The 14,043-nt window shown below is 39.0% G+C and overlaps 1 long non-coding RNA gene across 1 annotated transcript in view; it reads left to right on the forward strand.

The window, feature by feature from the left end:
* The first annotated feature begins 221 nt into the window (after positions 1–221).
* LOC143694333 (uncharacterized) overlaps positions 222–14,043 on the forward strand; it is a 263,833-nt gene continuing 250,011 nt past the window's right edge. The window contains exons 1-6 of the long non-coding RNA XR_013182714.1: positions 222–351; positions 1,074–1,157; positions 1,266–1,609; positions 3,233–3,287; positions 5,859–6,489; positions 10,005–10,164. This is a non-coding gene — a long non-coding RNA (uncharacterized LOC143694333). The remainder of the gene's footprint in view (positions 352–1,073; positions 1,158–1,265; positions 1,610–3,232; positions 3,288–5,858; positions 6,490–10,004; positions 10,165–14,043) is intronic.

Here is a 14,043-nt window from a genome sequence, read left to right on the forward strand (position 1 = left end):
GAAGTCTGATCAGTTTAAAAAGAATTGTTCCTTTGGAATCCATGGGTTGTTGCACTACCCATTATGGATTAGGCTCAATAAAATGGGAGTGTTTTCTAGGCATATTTATTTGCTCAATGACCTAAAGAAACACGGATAGGTACAGAAACAGGGAGAAGCAGGCATAGTGGAAAATCTCGGTCATCCTCTGACTATTTGGGTTTTCTTTTTATTTTTACAGAAAGAGCCAAAATTCCTTTCCCAGAAGCACTGAAAAGTACTCTTTCTCAGAAACAGTCCCTGAGGAAGTAGAGAATGGTGATGGCTCTTTTGAGTAGGAAGTCATATCAAAATAGAAAAAAACCCTAGAAGGTAAGAAATTACTTATGGGGTGATATTATCGATGTCAGTGCTCTCTCTGACAACGATGACAGGAAATCCCGTTTAGGGAGAATATTCAAGCCTGGCTATTTTCTTTCATTTAGCACCCCAGTATTCAGAATTGTCCTTAAATCCTTAAGGTTGTGAGAAGACACATTCCAACATAATCCTGTTAGCATTTATCATGGCCCTGTTGTCAATGAATATCTCTGGTTCCTTGTTGAATATGCTGATGCCATCTGCCTCTGCAGCTGCCTATGGCTGCAAGATCCAGAAATGTACTGTGTAATGAGTAAATAAATATTTTTGTCTTTTCTGTTTTAAAATTCTCTCCCACTCTATTCATCAGATGGCCCTTATTTCCAAGAGTACAGGATGTGGCAGAAAAGCTCACATTCACTACTAAGTAAAATCCCAGTCATATCCCTCCTCAGTCACCTTCTCACCAAAGTGGTGACTCCAAGATTGCTTTCCTGGCTGGTGACTCTAACTGCCAGTTGGATCATTCTGAACATCAGGAACACCTATTTTGGATTACTTTTCCCTAAGTGTACCATTTTATTTCTTTTCCCTCTCTTGTTTGAACCAGTATTTTCATTGGAGGTGTCCAGTGCATTAAGAAACTTGAGTTTCTAACTGTGTATTTAGGAGTGGGATTTTCACCTTTAAAATTATCAGACAGCTTTCCTTCTTAATACTGAATATTATTTGAGTTAGCAGGAGTGTTCAGAGAATGACACTTTGGAAAGTCAAGAAATTGTCATTGTACTGAGGAAAACGTCTTATCTTCTCAGCAGGTATAAATCATTATTATGACTGTTACTTAAATCACTGATTCTTATCAATTAAAGATCTGTACCAAGGAATATTCAGCTGTTTTGCTAACTTTGTCTTGTTCTCTGAAGAGATAAATCTAATGGCAAAAAGTTGAACTTCATCCCATGGAGACCACTGATCCTGTCTTGGTTGAATTTTAACTACAAAAGAGACCAGAGATACTAAAGAATGTATTTTTTGTGAGAGATGAAGCTACAAGTCTTCATCTCTTGTTTTTATAATATGAAGATACCATTTTCTAGTGTGTTTGAATATTGTGATGAAGTAATATCTGTCATTTTGATTAAGACACCTAGTTAGTGAAGATTAAAATCAAGAAAAAGGTCGTTTACATTTGTTAAAGCAAAAAAAAAAGTCTTGTCTCAAAGATTGGATTTAAAATTTAAAGAGAAGAAGCTTGTCTCTGTGTACGGTAAGAGAGATTTAAAGTTTTCTGTTATAATTCTTTTATTTCTTCATGATCTTAGTTTTGCATATTTTATGATATATATATTAGAGTAGAATTACATTAGAATACTATTTTGTCATTGTTCTCTGTTATGATTCTTCGTTCATATTTGTATTCTTCCCACCTGTTTAGTGTATTTATAACATTGTAGTCTTCATTTTTAAAATTGCACTCCCCTAAAGGTAGATCAGTATCTCTTGTATAAAGTTCAGAGCAGAATCAGTATTTCCAAGGAAAGAAGGGAGAATTTGACATGTTCTTGGTGTCTTCCACCCAGAAACTGGGAAATAAAAGCCTCCTGAAGTCTGCTGTCTCACTCACAGTCAGACAGAAATCATAGGACATCTATCGACTTTGAACAACACAAGAGTAAACAACTATTACTTCTGCCAAAATGAGCAAACTATATAAAGATGGACAAATATATCCTGAAGTGTTTTGTCTCTTTACTTCCCTGAACCCTTTAATCAGAAAGCTTTAGCTTTCCTTTAGCACTGAAGAAAATCTTACAGCAGTGTGAACTCCTAACCTGTAAGAGGACAGCCACTGATTGTATTTTTGTCAGAGTACAAATTATGGAATTGTCTAAAATATATGTAATTTATTTGTTCTGCACTAATAGACACCATGCCAGGTAGGCAATTTTCTTTCACAAATCCATTTTTTTGTGTTTTACTTGCTTTTACTTTCTTTACTTTTGTTACAAACATTGGGGGTGGGGGGACCTCTGTGTGATGAGGCCAGAACCTGCAATAAGGATTCCTGATAACTGCATGCTTCACACTCAGAGAATATTCTAGGAAATTGCTTATAAATTTTCTTGAGGCATTTTAACACAAGTGTTTCAGTCTATGGAATTTGTTACTGCTATTTTAGGTTGCTTTCAATTGCTTATTTTTGAGCAGAACTTATATTAAAATGCACAAATAAGAGTTGTTCTTTAAAGCACAATAGAATTCTAGGGTTCTTGCTACTGAAATTCTGGTGTGTTGATTAAACTCCAAATAAAACAGGTGTTAGAGTAATGGCCTTTACGAGTTAATTAATCTTCATTTTCAAAGGATGAGCTACCATTTGGCTTAGGTTTGTTATACGTAAATGTAAATTACAACGTGATTTACTGTTCTAAAGGAAAAGCCACTCTCTAAGGACAGGTCTTGCCAGTAAACTGGCATTGTGGCACATGGTGCGAGCAAATTATGCACACTTTTGGTTGAAAACATTTCCTTAAATATATGTACAATCTGTTTTATTGCTTATTCAATAAATTTTGCTAAGAATATCAGTTTGAGGAAACACCACCTATTTAAATACCTTGTAATCTCCAAAATAATATTGAAATTCTTCTTACAGTCATTACAGCTTTGATTTTATTTACTTGTGAAGTATTTCTATTACAGGGCCAAAATCTTTACTGTACATATGTGAACCCTTGGAGAGGTTTTATTTACAGTAAACTAAGAAAGAGCTTTTTGACATAATAAGATACTGAAAGGGTTATATATCCCTTTAATTCTCACTGTATAGAATAGCTATATGTATAATCAGGCACCTTTTGGGAGGATTGATCTAGTTTCTGTTTTTCAGATCAGAACAAAGTCAAGCCTGTTGAGGAGAAAAAATGTGCATTCTACAAAATGCAGTGAGTCTAAGCCACAGATTTCTATATTTTCCTGACAGAATTCAGTAAGATTTTCACTTTAAGCTGAAAGTTGTCCTTTTTTTTTTCTCTTTTTGTTGTGCACCAAATCAGCAGCAAAGTCAACTTTACTTATGAGTTCTAATAGTCACATTGTTTTTATTTGATGTGCTTCAAACCCTTTTCAAAGTCCCAACTGCTTTCTGGTCCTCATGACACCAAGATGGTAGGTCAGAGTGTGGCCTGGATAACTACCTTGTCAGCTGGCAGGTGACACTGCTCATTCCTTTCATTTACTGAGAGTCACATGGAGGGCACCTCTGGCCTCACAGTCCTACCCAATCACTGCACTTGCACAGCAGCAAACTTGGGGCACAGTGCTGCCCAGTGCTGGCATTTTGTTGTCAATGTTGTCAAGTGCACTTTTTTGGAAGAGAGATGAAATTTTCAGAATCCCAGCAGACATGCTGACGTTTTGTACCACCCCTGCTCTTTCAGACCAAGGGAACTTGGAAATGCACTGCTTCACATCAAAGGGTTATGTCTTTTTTACAGCACTAGCAGAACACAGTAAGTGTAATTTCCCTTTAGAGAGTGAGGTATTTACTTTTCATGGGTCCATTCTCCTATCCTGAAATGTTAAATCATTCCCCATCTCTGTCAATTTTAAAATATCTTGGTTTAGAGCACAGCTTTTGTGACTGGCTCCTGAACAGAATTAACTTTGATCTCACTTGATCTTGTTGTGACTTCTCATTTCCTCCACACTCCAGGATTTATTTTGTATTCTGTCCTGTTTTGGTTCAATACAATTCTGTTCCCACAACTCCTCACATTTCTTGCCCCAGACTGGATGTACGCCCAGCATCACCCAGTGTAAGGCTTGTGTTTTCCTGGCATATCAGCGTGCTTTGGTGAGGTGCCCTGGAGCTCTCTGGGGCTCACAGGAGAGCAGGCAGCAGCCTGTCAGATCCATGGCTGTGCCCTGTCTCCTGCCCAGGGGTGACTTGTGTCAGGCCAAGAAGGGAATGAGGAATTAGCACACAGGTTGGAAGAGTCTTGAAGGTGACCTTGCCAGGATGGGAGCTGCTGGGAGATGCTAAATGCTTGAGCTTGTGCAGGAACTGCAGAAGAGTAGAACATCATCTTCCCAAATGCTTGAGAAGAAACTTTCATTCTGTCAGTGACTCCTAGCATTAAACCTCATTAAACGACATAGAGCTCTTACAGTAGGCTCCATGTATTTTTCCTTTTTCTTCCTTATCTCCCTTTTTCCATTTATCCTCTTTTTTCCACTCCTTTTCAATACCTTCATTTCCTCTGTTGACTTTTTTTTCATTTGTCAAAAGATTTCTTTTTCTCTTCCACAAATCCCTTTCTTGTTTCTCCTTTTGATGTGGCTTTTCTCTGTGTTTCCCTTTCAACCTTCAGAGCTTATTTTAGTCTCTTCTCTGTATTTGTTACATGGAGGAGTGCTATTGAAAAATTAAAAGTAGATTGCATGGGATTTTCTTATTTCTCTTTTTCCTCTAGAGGCTTGTTTCTCTTCCCTGCTATTTCTATGAAGTTTACCGTTCCCAAATGCTTCCTTCCTTTTCTTCCAAATTATTTTACTCATCTTTTGCTCTCTTGCTCTGTCCTTCTACTTCAACTTCCCCTTCACTTATTATTGCTTGATATTTAATTTCTCAGGCAGGGTGAGTCATCGCAGAAGCATTCTGGATAAACACTCCAGTCTGTGCCTCAGCTCTGCTGACAAACACTGACTTCCCAACTGTGTCTATACTGGTTTTTTGTTCCTTTTTTTCCCCATTTCAGCCCCAGTAGCAGCAGCGAGGTTGGCAGTATTAAGTGCTACAGCCACATTATAACCACAGCCTTGTATAACCCATTAAAGATCAGGTCTGTATGACATTGTAATTTTAATAGCAGTCGCTGGCAGCCTATCTCTGCTTGTTCTCCTGTTATTACAACCACCAGTAGAGCTGTTCTACTGGGAAATTTCAAGTGTAGACAAAGCTTTAATCAACAGTAATCTGATCCTTTAAAAATGCAACACCAATTCATTTATTTCTCATTTCACATATGAAATTTTAATAGGTACAATCACCCTTAAGGATGTTTCAAATATTAACATTATGCACAATTAGAAAACAGAATCTTTTTACTGTATGAAACTGTCAGCATCTTTGAACCAAGTAAGTAGTTTTCTGTGCAGACATCAAGTTTACTATCAATCAGAAGCTTATTAACAGCTGTGTTAGTCCTAATTAAGTGCAAAGCAATGGCAGACTTTTTAATTAAGTCTTATTTTCCTAAGAGGAGCCTGATGGGGTTTTTTTTTGTCTTTCTCTTCCCCACCTCCATCCTTATTTACTGTGTAAAGTCAGCTTCAAAAATAACTGGGACACAAGATGGGGCCATTGACATGAGGCCAAGGCACCAGGAAATATTTCCTTTATGGAATGGCTGTGTTGTGATTATACTGACCATATTTTATTCCCCTGATTTTGTAAAATAATTCTGATTTTTAAAAACTTTTCTACAGTGTTTTTCATTTTGTTTTCTTTTTAGTTCGGCACTTGTCTGAAGTGTATTTCCTGCATCCTCAGTCTCAACAGAAGTAGAAATTAATTTTAGCATATAAATTCACATGAGACAAAATGGAAATGTGTGACATCATATACACCAAAAAGGTTCTTTTTGCCTGACTAGACCTCTGTGTGTAGTACAATGCAGTAAATACTCAGTTGTTATGAGAAAGAATTGGCCTCACAGGTAAGCTAAAATTTAGAAGTCTCTACAAGTGTTTGATTTTCTTAGTCCTGAGCGGTGTCCAGGGGTCTATGTGTACAAGTGAAGGAGGGAGAGAAGTGCCCTGAAAACCCTCTTAATCTGCACTTTCTGCACAGCACTATTTAAACTGGAGAACTTCTGTAACCACAAACAATGTCTGGATTGTTACTTTGCTAAGAGGATAAGCAGTGTGTAAAGGTAAGGGGGCAAAGTAACTTCTCACTGCTCTTGACAAAGTATTGTCAAGCATGAATATTTTTCTGTACAATTACAGGTATAAAATGCCTTTACCTGAGCTCTGTTCAGTTCCCATTTTAACCTGAGTTAAAATGTCTCAAGGCAAATCCTGGCCTGGATGAGCTCACAGTTACACCAAGGACGCCTGTGAAATGCTGACAGTTTACAAGAGGTGAGGATCTGTCCTCCATAGGTTAAAGATAGGGTGGATCACCACATAAGATTAATTTCAGGGTTTACTTCCCTAACCAACACCTGAGCTCCTGGGTTTGCTCTCGCACATTTTAGGCAACAGACTGTTTTCCTTTGGACAACAGGAAAAACATAATGTGTTCCTGTAAAAAAGTGCTCCATTGTGCAAGGACAGAAAGATCAAGGCATTGGCCAGCAAGCTTAAAAGGAACTGGAGCCTAAAAGCCATTAAACTTCATGGTGTTGCCTAGCTAGGCTTAGCACTATGGGCTCTGAGGAGCGGGAATTGTCGTTTTCAAACCGTTCGCAGAGCACTTGTTGCAACCTGAGCTGGCTTGAGCCTAAGGCACTGATGTAATGTAAGCACTGAGGTCAGTAAAATCATAATAACAGTCGTGGTGGCTTTAAAATGCTCTGGTTCAATTATGGCAGTAAATCCAAGTCCAGATATAGCAGCTCTTCATTTAAGGGCACACAGGTATGTCATAATTGTCAGTAATAAAGTATGATGGAAATTAAAATGGCAACATTTTACCTCCTGCTTTGTGGAGCAAACCAGGGATTTTTTTTCATTTATACCTATTGTGTGGTTTCTGTGCTGTTTCCAACACAGGTTCTGGGTTTGTATATTTAGAAGTTTCAGTAATCAATACCTGGTGCGTTCTGGTTCATTACAGCCACAGGGGTTAATGAATGACTATTGTTTATACGTTGTCTGATGTTAAAGCTTAATCCATATTTGAGTCTGATGCCAGCTTTGTTTCCAGGAAGAAAGAACTGAGGTAATGGCTAGGCATATTTTAAAAGAGAATGGGGTTTTTATAATGGTTATGGATCATTTTTATACTTTGGTTATCTTGGGTACGTTGGACCTCTACGCTTCAGGATTGGCCAACTCTGATTACTTTTTTCCTCTTAATTTAATAAAAAGCAGAATAAGCTCATGAATTTCTTCCACTTCTTTCCCCTGTCTCTCATCCACTTATATAAGGTTTATGTTCATATAAGAAACACTAATGTCCTCTGAAGAATAAATTTTTAAAATGCCATTTTACTTCTTTTGATTGCGATTGCAATGTTAAGGTGGGAGCCTTGACATCCGAACAGGGTTCTCCAAGGTCTCTGGACAAGGCAGCTGCTTGTAACCAAACCTGTGTTGGCAGCTGTTGTGAGGAATGCTTGGAAAGAGTTGTCAGACATGGGCATGGGCTGCCCAGGAGGGTGGTGGGTCACCATCCCTGGAGCTGTTCAAGGAACGACTGGAGATGGCCCTCAGTGCCATGGTCTGGTTGACCCAGTGGTGTTGGGTCAGAGGTGGAACTCTGTGATCTTGGAGGTCTTTTCCAGCATAAAAGATTCCATGTTTCTGTAATGGAGACCTTGGAAATTACTTTTTAAGAACAGATAATACTCTAAGGTTCCTGAAGCTTCTGCTCATTTTCCATGTAAAATGTCTACTTCTCAAAGGTGGATGTTTGTTTTGCTGACTCCTAGATTGCCAAGAGCTCTACAGCACTTGTACCACTCTCCTATGTTTAATGAGGATTTTTTAACTGTTGGAACTTCTTGTTTTTTCTGCCCAAGTTAAATATATTAAGGAACACTATAAATGACAGTCTTTATTTCATTAACTACTGTTTTCTAGCAAAATTCGAATTAATCTTTAAAAAAATGTGATAAAGGTGAATTTATTTTTCATGTTGATACTGTGAAGTAGTGCAGCATAGGTTTTCATGATTATGCTTACAATTTCCAACAAATATAGAGAATTATTGTGCAAATATTACCATATCCACATCAGAGCCTGCAAATAAAAGATGGTGCTTAAAAAAATTACTCTGTTTCCATAAGCAGGTGGTTTGCTAATTATCTATAAAGATGCAGGAATAAGGCAGCCATAGGTGGGACTGTTGAAGACTATATTAGGGAGTTGTTGGAAGCTTCTTGCATTAACTGGGAAATGTTTTATAATAGATGGCACATTAATACCTACCAAGTCAAAGAAAAGGAGACTGTCAAAGAGAAGGAAGTAGAACCAGCAGCACAAGGGTGACTGTCATTCCAGGTCTCTGATAAAGAAAGGAGACTGCACCTATCTGGAATGAGGAAAGGCAGCAAGAACATCTTTGAAAGAGATAAAAGGACTCTCATCCCCCTTTCCTGCCTTTATTTATTCAGTGAACTTCAGCCCTTGCAGAAAGCACCTGGCTGACAGCTCTGTACCTTGCAGCCCTTGGTGTATTCCCAGCAGGGTGTACACTACAGACATCTACAGCAGCAGATTCCCCTTTGCTCTCCTGACAGGAAACATGGGCTGTGCTTTTATTTCCAAGGTGTGTCCCATCATGGGCCTGTCTGCCCTCCTCTGCAGCGGGGTGGGCACAGGCTGGGGGGTGTGCAGGGCTTGGAGACCGGGCTAAAATGAGGCAGCTCATGCTGTTAGTGCTCCAGCCATCATCCCCACCCTTTGGTGGATGTTGCTACCCCTGAGGCAGTGATGTCTAATCCACTCATGAATCAATTATTGAACTGTCGCATTTTTCAGCCTGGCCTATTAAATTAAACTGACATCAGTCTCATCTCACAAAGACATTAGATAGTGATGAATTTCAGGTACTGTTAACCTGGTTTTGAATTGGCCAGCTAGAGACAGACAGATTCATTTTACATTCCAGCTGCCAGAACCACTGTCATGTCCTATCTTGCTGTTGTGGCTTTTTGATCAATGGCCTCCCTTGCTAGCTCATGAGAAGGAGCAATTTCACAAAAAGAAAGAGAGCACAAGAAACCCAAAAAGGTCAAAACCTGGATTTATTTTTTCTGTCTTTAGTAGCACTGTGTGGAAGGCGGTGCATATGTAAACAGTGAGATTGGCTGGCTGGTTAAGAAAGATTTACTCAAAGAATCATAGAATGGATTAGGCTGGAAAGGACCTTAAAGATCACCCAGTTCTTCCTGCCATGGGTAGGGGACACCTTTCACTAAACCAGGATGCTCAAAGGCCCATCCAGCCTGGCCTTGAGCTCCTCCAGGGATGGGGCATCCACAACTTCTCTGGACAACCTGTGGCCATGCCTCACCACCCTCACAGTGACAAAAAAGCACAGCACTGCCTGCACAGATTTAAAAGGCACTGTGTGGAATTTATGCAGCCCAGATTAGGGGAGTTTACTTTCATGGAAAAATGGAAAAGAAATATTCCATACTGCCAACAGCATTGCTTTCTACCTGCAGTACACCCACTGTGGATAGGCCCTGCTTGCTCTGTGTTCTACTTCATTCACTGTGTGCACCTGGTAAATAAAATGTGAAAACTTTTTTCCTGTGGCCTGGTAAAATGTGGAAGGTCCTCAGACTGCTCTGAGCTGAACCTGCCTGTGTTTGGCTTTGTCTGTACTCATTCCCTTCTTGGATTCTGCTTTTATTGGTGACTGAAATAGAACAAAAAAGGTGTTGATTCACCGTCTGACTGTTTATCCTCTTTTCTCCCCCCAGGACTTATGGGGAATTTGTGAGTGTCTGTGTGCTTCCTTTTGACTCCTCAATGCAAGATGGAAGTGCTGGAGACCTGTTACAAGGGATAGCCAGAAGGGCAGCCTCTGGGTTTGCAGAGTGGGATGCTGACCTGTGCTGGTGTCCTGTAAATCCTGTGTTTGTGAGTGCCCCTCTCTTCAAAAGCACTTGTCTTTTTCACTGTGTAAAAAAAACAAACAACAACAAGGAAATGCTGGCAGATATTTCCTGCCTGCTGGAGCTGGGGATTCATTACTATTAATAGAACTCTTAATTGACTATTTGAGAGCAGCTATAAAAATTGATTAGATGCATATGAGGAAATAAACATGGGTCAGTCTGTAGCAGCACAATGATATGAATTTGATGACCTATTAGGACATTTCTGTGTCTAGCAAAGGATTTTTTTAATAAACATTAAACACTTCACCCAAATTCTGCCCTCTAGCACTTCTCCCAGTCTAATGAATGTATAATGAAAGCAAATATTTGGTATAGCAGAAGAATCCCATTTTTTAAAATCTCATTCCTGTACATTTTTAAGAGGTTAGGTTACTTGACGTGTAAAGCATCTATGAATTTTAAGTGAGGCCAGATTAGTAAGGCTCTGTAGTTGGTCTTTCATCTTAATGTGACCAAGAATGTCCTCTAGCTCACTCTATTTACTAAGAAATTAAAAAATAGCAAATTGCACATCATTGCAGGCCATATGTCCGTTCCTCTCCTGGGCTCTGCTCTACAGCAATGTTAATTGACTTGCCCAAACCCTCTTCTCCTGAGTTGTGACCACTGCTGATGAAACAATCAACAATGCTCCTGAGCAGAGCAGGGAAGGAAAAAACACAGAACCACATTAAGAATAAATTCATTTCTGCAAAGGGATGATAAAAATTTAATACTGACATATAACCTAGGCTTTCAAAGGTAAAATTATGTGTAAAGCTCAACAAGATTTTTTTTTAAAAAGCAGGAGTTTCAGCATGGCCTGAAAGTTGGAGACTTTTAAAAGGCACTTTACACTGAGAAAACAAAACCAGTAATATACAAATTATTGACTGTTATTTATATAACACATTTATTTCTGGTTTAGTAGACTTTGAATAAGGCACACAAAATTTTTAAGAAACCTGCAAGGGCTGTTAAATAAAGACTATATATTCTTCTATTGGGCAAATAATGTGATAAATCTGGATGTAGAAGATAAATTGGATTAAACTACATTGAACAGAAGTAAAAAAAGACCATAAGCTTGTAGTGTAATAATGAGCTTGCTTTTTACATTTTCACTTGGATCTTCAGAGAGCCTCCATTAAACCACAAGCTTTGTCTTTTAAACCGATACAAAATATTTGGCTGAGGATGCATTACTCCATCTCCAGAGCCCAGTGCTGAGGGGTGTAATGGGACACAGCTGAGGGCAGGACCCAGCTGAAGCCCATTTTCCCCAGAGCCTGCAGCAGGTGCAGGTAGTTACCCTGGGCTCCTTGCCCAGCCTATAGAGAGGTGTTAGCGACCGTCCAGCTTCTTTGGGCGGTTGAACCTTTGGGTTCAGACCTTCTCAGCTAAGGGCTAAGCAGGGCTGTGGAAAGGAGAGATGAAGAGCCCAGGAGATGGGCCAGAGCCTGGCAGGCTGCAGCCCTGGAGCTGTCTGCCCTTTCCTGCTTGGCCTCAACTCTACCCCTGCCTGCCTGCTGTCCCCAGCATCTGCAGAATGCTCAGTCTCCTACCAGCCAGGAAAGATCAACCACAGGTAATTTTTGTGACTGTTTCTTCTAATGCCAGCCTTGAAGGTTCCTGTTTCTCAGTGTACTTCATCCAAAATGAATGCAGAATGTGGAATTTTCCAGTTTCTCTGCAGGTTTATGCAACCAGCTCTTCACTTATTGCCCATATCAAACTTTTCTTATTTTCTTTTTCTTTTAAAATTGTGCTAGATAACATGATTAGGTCAGAATTTCCTGCACTTTCCTTCTTGCACTTTGTTTTTTTGGAGAACACCTAAAATAGTAGGTCTTGTGGATGTAGAGAAAATACTTCAGATACAAAAGCTGAAGAGACTCTGAAATGAAAGGGCAAATATAATGAAAACTTCATTATCATTAATACCCTGGTCACTTTCTCTAGCAGTTTTGTAATTTTTTCACTCCTCAAAGCAGGCAGTACACAAAAATAGAACACGAATGTGGCGGGCTTATTCCTGATTTCCTTTATAATGTTATTTGTTTAGTAGCTATGTATTTAGAATTTTAATTTTAATTGACCTTTTTTTTTTTCCCCAAGCATGGTCCATCTATCTTTTTACTATGACAAGTTATTTTAAACTACTTAGTATTCAGGATATTTGCAGTTGCAATGAACAAGTTCATTTAAACACCAAATCAATCAGTATTTTCACTAGAGAGAAATTTTTAAGTACCAATTAAGAATGAAAAAGTGATCTACATTCTCTAATACAATATTAATGTGCTGAGAGGGGTGATCCCAACTGCATGAGAAAAAAACGCAGCTGTGCATATGCTTGTCTTAAGAAAGGGTTTTTTCCTGTCACTTAGAATAATTTAATGAATAAAAAGTGGTTCTTTTACTGCTACTAATGAATGGAAATCCCATCAAATTGCAAGGCATCAACACAAGGACATTACTCTTAAACTAAAAGTGCCGTAGATTATCCCAGTGATAATGGAGGCCATGAGCACTCTGTGGGATGGATGGACTGTTCTCATGGTGCTGAGCTGGAGTTACCTTTCAGCAGTGCATAGATCACAGTTTAGAGTTATGCTAGGTGCTTAATTCTGTTACCCTCTGTTGAAATATCAACCTATCTGCTCATAATAAGGCCGTTTAAAAAAAACATAATTACAGAGGCTGTGGGGAAATCACGTCCTTTAGGCTGTTCAGGGTGTGCAGGGATCTGCTGAGGGGAGTGGTGGAGTCTTGCTGATGCAGTAACTCATACCCTTGATGATGGATCAATTGGATGTGTAGTGGTGGAAAGGGTACTGGCCTGGCTCTGTGTTCCAATGGCCGTGTTCTCCTCTGGTACCCACAGTTTGGGTTTGTGTGCTTTGAAGTAAAGGGAGCAGCATGTGAAAAGGCCTTGGGGGAAGAGAACCTGAGTTTTTTACAGGAATCTGCCTTGGGTGGAGGTACCCTGTTTAGGTGGGAGTTAGATTGCATGGAAAAAGGATTTTACAGGCCTCTAACAGCTGGAGGGCAGTTCAGGAGACCTAAAATTGCAGGAACCAGTGCTTTAACCCAAGGAGGTTTTATCACCTTCACTTAGAAAACTTTGTTTCAGCTCAACACCCACTTGACTCTTTAGAGTTGATCTGCCAAGAACATTGCTGAACAATAAGGTGACAACCTCACCCTATCAAAATGACATAAAATACATTTTTTTAAAGTTCTGTTTGAACTGTCTTACCATAAAAGTATTTTTAGAGCACAGCCACCTTGGGGGAACATCTGAAAATGTGAACAGAAAAAATAAAAAGAACCTGAAGTTGAATTGTTGAACCAAAGATTGCCTGGCCTCTCCAAGGATTTCATTAGCAGCTTTCCTGTGAAACAGTTTCAGGAGCCTATTTACAACAATTTTGGTTTTCTTATTCAAGTGACTCTCTTGCATTAATTTGTACAAATGCTTTTTTTTCCCTGTGATATTTCTGTAAGTGTTATCTAAATATATCATTTAAAAGGACTGTTGGCTTAACTATTTTAAGATAGTGTCTTTATGAAATAGACTTTTTTAGGACAGCAAAAGATATAGAATCTCTTTCTCATTATCTGGGGGGAAGTATTTATTATTCATAAACAGAAGAATTTGGGCATATAAAACCAGAGCCATTGAAGTTGGCTCGATACACACAAATTGAAATCAATCCATGTTGTTCTTAAAGTACTTGTTTTGCAGTTTTGGCATGAAGAGTTTGCAAGTAAAACAGTAAAGCTTCTGCTCCCTTGCTGCTTCATAAATAGTTTATGTATTAGGCATTTAGTATGCGTTTTTAAATAAATCATT

The sequence above is a fragment of the Agelaius phoeniceus genome, chromosome 6 (assembly GCF_051311805.1).
Source record: "Agelaius phoeniceus isolate bAgePho1 chromosome 6, bAgePho1.hap1, whole genome shotgun sequence".
In the NCBI taxonomy this organism is placed as follows: domain Eukaryota; kingdom Metazoa; phylum Chordata; class Aves; order Passeriformes; family Icteridae; genus Agelaius; species Agelaius phoeniceus.